The 11,097-nt window shown below is 35.9% G+C and overlaps 1 protein-coding gene across 9 annotated transcripts in view; it reads right to left on the reverse strand.

Annotated features, from left to right (window-relative positions):
* Positions 1 to 5,703, reverse strand: part of RALYL (RALY RNA binding protein like) — a 786,001-nt gene extending 780,298 nt beyond the window's left edge. For 2 of the 9 annotated variants that reach the window (XM_078153345.1, XM_020995764.2), the window contains exons 1-2: positions 5,403 to 5,699; positions 4,564 to 4,654 (exon numbers count right to left, since the gene is read on the reverse strand). The gene's annotated coding sequence lies outside the window, so the exon portion shown is untranslated. Of the gene's footprint in view, positions 1 to 4,563; positions 5,366 to 5,402 lie in introns of those variants that run through there. The other 7 variants (XM_078153348.1, XM_078153344.1, XM_078153349.1 and 4 more) reach the window with 6 other exon arrangements.
* Positions 5,704 to 11,097: the final 5,394 nt, after the last annotated feature.

Here is an 11,097-nt window from a genome sequence, read left to right on the forward strand (position 1 = left end):
GACATTTCTTAGAAAAATCTTTTAAGAATTATTTAAAATAATATGATGCTAACTTTAGGATAGTTACAACTATCTTATTAATGGATTTTCTTTTATTTTACAGGGGCAAATTTTAGCATGACAAATTAATTGTACATCTGATTTCAAACTTGACAACTAATTTAAAATGCAATTTTGCCTTTTATAATTGCTAAATAGTGATTAAATGAATCAAAGAATCTGATTTTGAAAAGATTTCTGGAATAAGGAGTGAACCAAAATTCAAATTTGTGCATTTTTGAAAGAAATGACCCCAAATTAAATATGCCCCCCACCAAAAAAATTTTAAATGAAAATTTAAAAATTAAAAATAAAAGCCATACTATATTATTACACGAAAAACTCAACAAATTAAGGCAAAATAATTAAATATTTTAATGCTGCAATACTGAAAGTATTTTTTAAAAAGTGTCAAAGAAGTAATGGCATAAATTTAAGAAGTAAAGATACAATTGCATTTTTGCTGCTAAGAATTTCCAGATTTAATAAAAGGTTTCAAGAATGAAAAAGTAAAGAAAAAATGAATTCCAAATAATCTAAAACTACTTTCAATATTATTTTATTATAGAAACAACTATAAATACAAACTTCTTTTCCCTCCTAATTCTGATGTGATGGTTTCTATACAATGGTTAGTATGCAAGTTTATTTGATATACTACCTAATTAGGTACTTTCATAGTCACTAAACAATAAACAAAGTATGACCATCCTTTTCTGCAGTCTTTCTTTTTTTTAAATTTTATTTATGAAATAAAACATTCAAGAATAAAAAAAGATTTGATGTGAAACTTTAAATCTATTTTGTACAACTTGCTAGTTCTTTTAAATATATAATGAAGTTATTATCTAACTTTCTTTTTTATCCTTTTTTCTCCCCCCTCCCCACCCTAGAGATGGCTATCATTACATATGTAAAAATCTTTCTATACATACTTCTATTTATCAGTTCCCCCCCCCCCATGCTTTTTTGTAATCTTTCAAGTTGACAGTTTTCAAGAGAATGGACTTTGGGATTGATGGTGCTTGATTTCATCATAAACTCTTGGAACATTGATTATAGATGCATTAGTAAATTACTAATTTAGCTTAATAAACTATTACTGAAATAATATTAAATCAATAGTAAAATTTTTAATTTTGGGATTTACAGTAACTTTAATTCTAGTCCATAGGATTTAGAATTCTTAGGAAATGAACCTATTTTAAGAAGGGTGCATTTTCCACTTACCTCATTTAAAACTATTTTAATTGAAGGATTTAATTATCTTAATGCAGTAGCTCTACTACTAGTCTTCTGAAATGACTTAGCTTTCTTAAAGGGCAAGATATTCCCTAAAGTTCCAAATACATAAAATTACCAGACATATGTGTATGTTTAAGTGTGTACATCTCCTTATTAAAGTTTATTTTTTTCCTTAGTGAAGATACTAGGTGGTACAGTCTGAACAGCAACTTTTAAACTGTGAACAGGTGATAAATAAAAAAGCAATATTTCTAAATAAGGCACTTCTGACTCTGATGTGAAAATAAAATAGAACATATTCAAAAATGTTTTATATTCTCTCCAGTAATGGGAGGGGGATGCTTAATTCATAAAACACTTTAAGAAAAGTAGAGAATAGTTTAGCGTATCTTTCCTCTTACTGGGAATATTTGTCTACATGACTCCCCAAAAACTAGAATAGAATTTTAAAAATTCAATTACTTTTCTTATGTATTTCAAAGATCTTCATATTTGTGATTACAGAACACTGAAAAAGAGTAAAGGGTTTTGAAGCTGTCCTCAGCTTTTTGCTATCATTGAGATACAGTGAAAAATATCAAAAGACAACACTAATATTTATCAAGATGGTCACTGGCCTCAGTAATGGCCATTTTAATTAATTATGTTAAAATAACTATTTCCCTTATAAGAAAATACATAAGAATCTAGTGATTTGATCAAAATGGCATAATTTTGCTAAATGGATAAATGCTTCTACTAGTAACCAGTAGGTGGTGCTAATTCAAGGGTTTCAGTTTACAAGATCAAAAGACCAGAAAACTTATAAAATAGATGAAAATATCAATACTGCCTACTTTACTAAATTGAAAAGAATTTTTTAAAATTCCAATCTATAAAAAGAAATATTTAGAATTAAAAATGTTGTAATGAGTGAGATAGGTATGAATAGTACATGGATGCATATACAATGAAACCATGATAAATATAACATGATTGAAATCTCATGATGATACATATTACAGCCATAAACACAGCCACCCACTTTGGAAATACATTAATAGAATAAAATAATTTCTATTTGCTTCTTCATAGTTACAGTCTCACTTGGAAACATTAGAATTGCTAGTGTTTTATTGCTACCTTGGAATAAACTATTGCTCTTGGTGGATACTCAGTTTTGATAACTTTCAGCATTCAGAACAAGAATGAGATGACTAGAAGTCCACTCATACTACAAATATGTGTCATTACATATAACCACATTATCTACCTTGATTCAAAATATAATAATAAAATGTAAATTAAAAAGCATTATCTCAGGAAACATATAAGTAATAAAAACAGTTGAGTGACTGATCTATTGTAGTTTTTTTATATCTTCAATTATTTGGACATTACAAAACATTGCATTTTAATAACAAATTCTCTCTGTTATACATATATACACATATACATATATGTGTATATACAGAAGATGAAAACTTTAAAGTTGAATTGATAATGTTTATTCTGAGCTCTTTTATGCTTATGTACCTCAGTATATTAAAATATGGCAATCCAAGTCATAAAATATCTTCCTTATGTAAATGCAAAGGGACTAATTTTAAATGAGAACTAGGCTAAATTTTCAAAATGCTTGACTTTTTTTCTAAAATCTTTGACATCTAAGTGTATTTGAACTTATAGCTTTCAGAATATTTTAAAATATGTTTTAAATATCTGTGGAAAATAATGGGGCAGTTGCATCTACAAAGTCTTTACTATTAAAATTATTAAAAAGTATGTACAGGATTTAAAAATTCCACAAACCATCTACAAAGTCTTTACTATTAAAATTATTAAAAAGTATGTACAGGATTTAAAAATTCCACAAACAGATTACAAACGAAATATAACATCATTGCTTTACATAAATCATTAAGCTTTGTCTTCTGAAAGCACAGCTGAATGTCAAGTTACTCTACAGTATAGGTATCCCAGAAGAAAATCTAACCTGAGGAATAAACATCTGGAATTCTACTGACTGTATGTGTATCACCTTCAATTTAACCAGAAGCATGATTCCAAACTGCAGAATCTGTATCAGAACTTTCTAGGTAAGGGAAAAAAAATTAATGTTCACCTATACACAGAAAAAAATGCATCAGGCAGCTGAATTCCTATAAAATTATCCCCTCGGTTTTTAAAATATAGAAAATCTCTTCCTCCCCTCAATTCCTTTAAGATAAAGAGCTCCCTAGCAGAGATTCTAAGTTTTGAGTGCAGAGAAGGCTTTTATGACTAACTGATAAATCTCTGAAAAGTGGCATTATGTTATATAGGAGAAGTTGAGCAATACCGTCATAAGAAAGCATAAACCTCATAGAATATATCCAACACTCAAGACTTCAACTTTTATAAAATCCTGAAATGTATTACCCTCTAAACAAACTCTTAGCAGAAAGCTTTTTACACCACATTCTCCTGCTGTGGGGGGGATCTAAATACTGCCTCTTTAAATGAAGGACTATCTTGGAACTGTTCAGCAGTTAAGTATCATCAATGCAAAGTAACAGATTATTCCTCAATATTGAACTCTAGGTGACCGTCATGGAAAGTAACTTCTTCCCTATCCCCTGGCAGACAGTAGCATTAATAATCATCAAAACAAAACACAAGCACAAAAAAAAATATGAAACAAAGCTTTAGGAGAGGCCAAAGCACGATGAGGAAGACCTTCTTCGTTTTTCACCCATTGTAAAAAAGGAGAAGCAGGAGTTATGGGGGTTGGGGCGAGGGGAGCATCCTTAAGGTTCTAGAAAATGTCTCAAGCTTCAGGTCCCCGTGTGGCAAAAAGCCAGCCCCTCTCTGAAAGACTGCTGCTGCCTCTTTCTCTCCATTTCCAGTATTCCCCAAATGGGCCATCCCTGCGCAGCCCTACGTCTGATTTCTTATCCACAGCCCGAATTCTTTTTTGCTCTAAAAGTGTCCCTAAACAGAACTTACATCGCCAGCTTGGCAATCCTCTTTTTCCAACCAGCCCTCTACAGTAGCACATAAACCACACGCAGTCTAGACGACCTGGGCTCAATGGAAGGAGGGGAAGGAATTGTATTTTGCGCACATCCGACACGATCCGGAGGCAGTAGAATTTAGTTTTGCCTCCACTGGCTTGCAGACAAGGGCTTTCTCGAAAGCTTGCTTAGTCTCTACTTACATGTGCGTGGAAACACACATACACATACACACACACATTTCTTTCCCTTGACTAGTATTGTCATTACAAACAGTGGAAACGCCTACAAGGAGATGAAGTACCTGCACTGGGAGATGCTCAGTTGTTCACTTCATCTTCCGTTGACAAGGAAACCAAACCGCACTTCTTTTTTTTTTCCAGAAAAACCTTCCACTGCCATCATTTGAAAATTTATGGGGGGGGGGGGGGGGAGAGGAAGGAGGGATTAAATAGATATAGGGATATCTATCATAAAATTATCTCGGTTTTTTTTTAATAAAAAAGTGAAATGTGCAAAAGTCATGGTGAATTTAAAGGGGGGAAAAAGTATTTTGCTTAAAAAATGATCCCAGTAACCGGCTGCAAGAAAAGTTTCACATTATAAAAGGACATCAAAAACGGAAGGGGGAAAAAACGGTTTGTTGTCATCTTCAAAAAGGAAACAAAAATAAAATTAACGTCTTGTGCTCAGTGGCTTGCACCAGTATTGCAAGACCACAAACTTGTAAACACTGCCGTAAAATGCATTCGCAAATCCCACCTATACAAAAATAACATCGGAAAAAATAGTCTGCAAAAAGAGTTAGAAACATGCTTTTTTAACATGGAAAAAATAGGCATTACACTTCACATCGTTTTTCCATAAAACCAGTTGCATATTTTGCTGGACTTGGGAGTCTCTCCCAGCGGCACAGTGGCCACTGACTCCCAGACACAGCGCCTTGTCTACAATACCATCGCATGCTATAAAAACTTGTATTTAGGAAAAGGCTCAAAACCATGCTCCTCCAGGTTTCCCAATTTAAACAATAATCAGAGGTGGAAAAAAAAAGAAGAAGAAAAAACCAAAAAAACAAAACCAAAAAAAAAAAGGACAAAAAAAAAAAAGAGAGGACAAGAATGCCACTGAGAAGGTACTCACCGAGCGGGAGTAAAATGTTGGAATAAAAATGAGATTTAGTATAAAATACAGTATGGCGGTGGAAGAAGGAATGAAGCGCTTTTTTTTCCTCTCAGTCTCTGCCTCAGGCACTGACACGTGACTCGGAGCCAGGCTGACTCGCAGGCAGGCGGGGAAGGAGCAAGGCAGAGAAGGGGGGAAGCCCCACCGATCCCAACTCACTCGCACGGCAGCGGCAGCGGCGGCAGCGGAGAGGAGGCTGGCGCCGGGAGCCCCGGGAGCGGCGGCGGCAGCGGCAGCAACAGCAGCAGCAGCAGCAGAGGGGGCAGCTCGCACGAGCCACAGCCGCGGCAGCCTCTGCTGTGCAGCCCAGACAAGCAGGTGCCCCTCACGCTGAAGCCGAGCACACACACACACACAGACACACACACACACACACACACGCACACACACGCACACGCACAAGACAGGGCGCCGGGGAGAGGGAGAAGGGAGAGAGAGAGAAACGAGAGAAGAGAGAGGAGAGAGGAGAGAGGAGAGAGGGAGCAGAGCGGGGCTGAGCCAAGCCAGGAGAGGAGACACACACAGCATCTGCTGATGCTACCACCGCTCTGTATGTGTGCGCATCTGTGTGTGTGTGTGTGTGTGTGTGTGTGTGTGTGTGTGTGTGATGGAGGGGTGGATAAAGAGGGAGCGAGGAGGTGCCACAACTTGCTGCTCACCTCAAACTTGGTGGTGGTGTTTTCATTTATTTATTTATTTTTATTCCGGAGGGTTGGGGAGAGAAGTTCCCACCTTCTCCCCCTCCCTTCCTTAAGTTTGAGTTTTAACTGTATCATTGATTTCCTACTCTTCTGCCCCCCGGCCTTACCCCGACCCGCCCGGTCTACCTCCCCATTTCCCCTTCCTGCTGAGGAAGCTTCCTTACCGGAGTGGATCCTGATTTGTCTTTCTCACTAGTCCCCAGCTTTGTGTTTCCCCCTCCCGGCACGCAAGGATGGATACACGTCCAGGGAGATGCTTTGGGCGTTGTGTGATCAGCCGGGGGGGCCCAAAGTATTGATCGAAACCAGTACAGACGGCTTTCCTCCCTGGGACAACAGTGGGGAGAAATGCTTTCAGTTTGCAAGAAAAAATAAAATATCTTGCAGAAAATCCATTGCATTAAATGCCTGGGTTTATTTTGCGGGTTGTTGGTGACAGGGTGGAGGTTTTTGTTTTAGTTTCTTTGGAGGATGGAGGTGGGAGTGGTTGGGGTGGAGGTGGTTGTTTTGTTGGTCTTGATATTTGTATGGGGTTAAATTCTCCAGATAGTCCTTCCCAACTCTTCCTGGGGTGGGTAGCTGTGGTTTAAAGTGGAAAGAGCTCCAGTCCAACTAGTGATCCCATTGTGTGTGATGCAGGAAGATAGGCAGTACTTGGCATTGGAGAGAGGAAGGAAAGCTACGGCTTGGAGCTCAGGTACTAAAACAGTTCAGCTGGAAGGCTAGGTAAGAGCAGGATCCCACCACCAGGCTGCGTAGCTGACTGCCTGCAGCGCTTTAGGATCCGAATTTCGTATCAGTTTACTTTGTTTTCAATTGATAACCAGATAGAATATACAATCAGCCAATAGTTGACAGCTTGGAGATTTTCTATTCGCTGCTTGATCAGGGGCAGGATCCTGGGCTGAACGCACAACTCTTTTATACATTGTTAAAAGTACACTTGGGCCATCTCATATAGCTTGGGGTGGGGTTGCGGGAATCAATGGAATGACCATAGGTATGAGGATGAAGGAATGAAGGGACTGGAGTTCACAAATCACCCGTCAGAGACCTCAATTGCTGATCTTTACGGTAATGATACAAATGGAGATGTTCCTGATAGAATGGATAGTGTAATGAAAGCTAAGTACACATTACAAAGAGCTTCAAAAGCAAATACTATCTGCCTCTGATAGTCTGGTCAGAATTCATTGGCCTAATAAAGTATTAATCCACAATTTAAATAAAACGGATTAAAATTATTAAAAGATCACTAAATATTTATTAAATGCTTGCCAGCTCTTCCTATGCTTATCCCCACCTTGGAATTAAGAATTGCAGCTTGAGATCTTGACTGAAGGGGAATTAAATGCATCAAGGGTTTTTAGTGGCTTTATAACAACTGTTGGTATAGCTCAACTGCGTTTTCAGAGCACTCATATCTCATTTTTTAAGATTTATTGTTATACTTTGTCCTTTTTCTCCATGACTCGAGAACTACTCTTCTTCAGTATTTTGCTGTGAACCTCTTGGCAATTTCCCTTGTTCTCAGTGAAAAACTTCCTTACTCTGATCAGTAAGATTAAAAACAATAATTTATAGAATGTTTTTCCAAATTTTTTCCCCTTCGACTTCCTACAATATTTTGCTATAGAGTCATTAAAATATGGGGAGAGACAACACTTTTTAAGCAAGGAATTTTGAACTTTCCAGTAGGTTGTATAGAGTCTGGCTTGTAAAGAGCTATTTATGAAGAACTTTCCAAACAAATCTATTTAGAATTACACTGCAGTAATGGCTCTTAGCCAATGAAAGTGATTGTCAGGCTTTTATTATTCAATAAAATGACTCCCCTTTATGTAAAATACTGCTCTGCTGAAGAAAAGCAAAATGCATCAACATATATTTCCTCTGCATTCTCCCTATTTACTACATAATTATCATGCTCATTTCCTTTTCCATTACACCTGTATGTGTCTACCGTTGTAAGTTGTAGGTATGGATGAAATTAAATAAAAAATTGTAAATGATCCCAAAGAAATTCGCTACAATAAAGATTCTGCATAGTACCCATTGCTATCTATAACAGCTGAGAAAATGTATAAACTTATTAAGTCAAACAAATGAATTTTCAATGTTTAGCTGAGTGCCACGTACTATTTGCTCAACAAAAATATATTCAGCATCTCTCTTATATAAACTTTTGTGATAGGCACTGCAGAAGATACAAAGACATGCACATTCTGCCCTCAAAAAACATAACAAGAAGATTAGATATATATGATGTGGGATAACTATAAATATTTGTTACCTTGTTTTGAATTTCATTGTTGGCTTTTTTATAGAAGGGAATGATATCTTTGTCATCCCATTGCCTTTAGTACAGTGCTCAGCGCAAAGTAGGTGCTCAACAAATACTTGTTGGTTCTGTGTGAACATAGAAATAAGGGGGGAAAAAAACCTTTCAAAGTGAAAAGAATCTATCTTGTCCAAAAATTTACATGAAGAGCTAAGGAGAGATGGCTTTATTGGTTCAATACCCTTCTTGGTAAGGAATAAAGGAAGGGAGAAACACTTACCAAGTAGATATAGGTTTTCCAGACTCTCCTCTCCAGGACCACCAAAACGGTCTCAGAACTTAAGAGATTCCTTCTTAGTAATAGCATGAATATATGTAGTTCAGTTAAAGGGGCCCATATTTCCATTTGCCAAAATATAAAAGTGTTTTTAAAACTTATTCCACATTGTTTCAGATAATTTTAGTACAAAAATATCAAAATCCTTGAGGTTTTTTTTTAAATTTTGGTATAGATGCTATGTTACAACCAAATAACTTGAAATCACTTTTTAAAAACATACACTTCACTCTCCTCTCTTTTATTTTTATTTTATTTTTCCATATGACTATTAAATTATTTCATGTGCATTGGTATATTCCTATTTCAATTTTAATTTTTGATGATTTCCATTTACAAAAAAAAAAAGAAGCCTGTACATATATTGTTCTGTGGGAAGAATGTTGGGGGAGAGGATCTGGGTTTAATCCAGATCTGCTACTTTCTATCTGTATGGCCTTAGATATGCCAGTTAACCTGATTATGTCTTAGCTTCCTCATCTGTAAAATTAGGGATTGGAGTAGGATGACTTTTGATAACCTTTATAAGTGTAAATCTATCATTCTATGAACCATGAATACTATGAAATACCTCATAATTTGCATAAACTCCAAAAGAACAGAATATAGTTTAAAAATCACATATGTAAATATTATATGAACAAACAAAACAAAAAGAAGTATAAATTCCATTTTTTAAAAATCTGCAACCTGTCTTTGATTTGAACTTTTTCTCTCTTAAGCCCCCAGGGGAAAAAAATAGTTTGAAAATGCTATCATGATAAAACTTTATATAGCAAAACATATACTCCATGACATTGATTTCAAGTCAAATACTAAAACAACAACTGCAACAAAAGATTTCTACCTATAATAAAGTTAAACTAAGGCATAAATTTATATCCTTCCTAATTTTTTTTGCAATGTATATATTTTAAATTGAACATACACATTATTTCTTGTTTTATTATGATTGCAGAAACCGTGGGAGTGACATAGTAAGTAAACAAGGGTAGCACTGATGAGTTTCACAATAAATAAGCTTAGACCCAGCATGAGATATAGCTACACGTGATACTTCCACTGTTCTGCACCATCTGTTATTATTCATTGATTTCCTACCTGACAATCTCTCTACCTACTGTAAAAAGAATTTAAAATATAGCATTTGGTAATTTTTAGAAGCTGTGAGGTTAACACAAGAGGTTTCTTTGGGCATCGTGACTAAAGCTGTGAAAATATTGAAGAAGCCACAAATAAGTGCCTGAAAAGGTACTGAAAGAAAACAAAACCCTCCTAAAAATATGGGGGCAAGCATTTGAAAACTCTGAGCTCTGACAGAGAGAAAAGGAAAGTGAAAAGAATGTCAGAAGAAGTAAGCAACATAAAATAGAAAAAGATATATAAAAGCATCATTAAGTAAAATGCAAGGAATGCAATAACTGCTGACAAAATATTTATGAGCTTATGGGAAGTTTAGGTATCAAGAAAACAAAAAAAATGTAGATTTTTAAAGGGAAAGAGAATAGCTGAAAAACATAAGCCATAGTGCACTGGAGAGCCTGGGAGTGCACTAGAAAAAGACATTTCAGAAATGCAGACAAGTGCAAAAAAGGGACAGATCTGGGGCATACAGATGAGTACTAAGAGACACATGACAAAAGTATCTTCAACAATATTTTAGCAAAATATTGCAGACTTTATAATATGTTCCCTGAATGAGAGGAAATGTGCCCGAAAACTCCAAGAAACAATCTTGCTAAGGCTAAACAGTGGTCTTTCTGGGAAATGAAAACTAGAGAAAATGATATTGATTGATTCAACTGGTAACCTATGTAAGGACCTTATCAGCTCTCCTCTGAAATATTGTAATATCATTAGTCTCCATGCTTCTACTGTCTCTCCACTCCAATCTATCCTTCACATAGGTACCAAATTAATATTCCTGAAGCAGAGTTTTGACCATGTCATTCGCCAACTAAAAAAAAATGTTCAGAGGCTCCTGTTGCCTTTATGATAAAATACAAACTCCTCAGGCTGGAATTAAAAGCTCACCGCAATGTAGTTTCCATGTAACTTCCCAGACATTTTATAATATACTCACCCTTACATGAACTCTAAGTTCCAGATAGACTACTATCTATCACCCAAGCTCAACATATACTCTCCTATCTCTGTGTCTTTGAACAAACTGCCCACCATGCCTGGAATGTGTCCCCTTCTCACCTCTGTCTCTTAGGATCCCTAGTTTTCCTTAAGGCTCACCATAAGTCTGCCTGTATAGGAGGGCTTTCTGAGATCAGACAATTGAAAGTACTTTGTATCACTGTGGCTTTGTACAAGTTTATCCTTCTC

This window comes from Phascolarctos cinereus, unplaced genomic scaffold (assembly GCF_003287225.1).
Source record: "Phascolarctos cinereus isolate Bilbo 61053 unplaced genomic scaffold, phaCin_HiC Scaffold_4;HRSCAF=312, whole genome shotgun sequence".
Classification (NCBI taxonomy): domain Eukaryota; kingdom Metazoa; phylum Chordata; class Mammalia; order Diprotodontia; family Phascolarctidae; genus Phascolarctos; species Phascolarctos cinereus.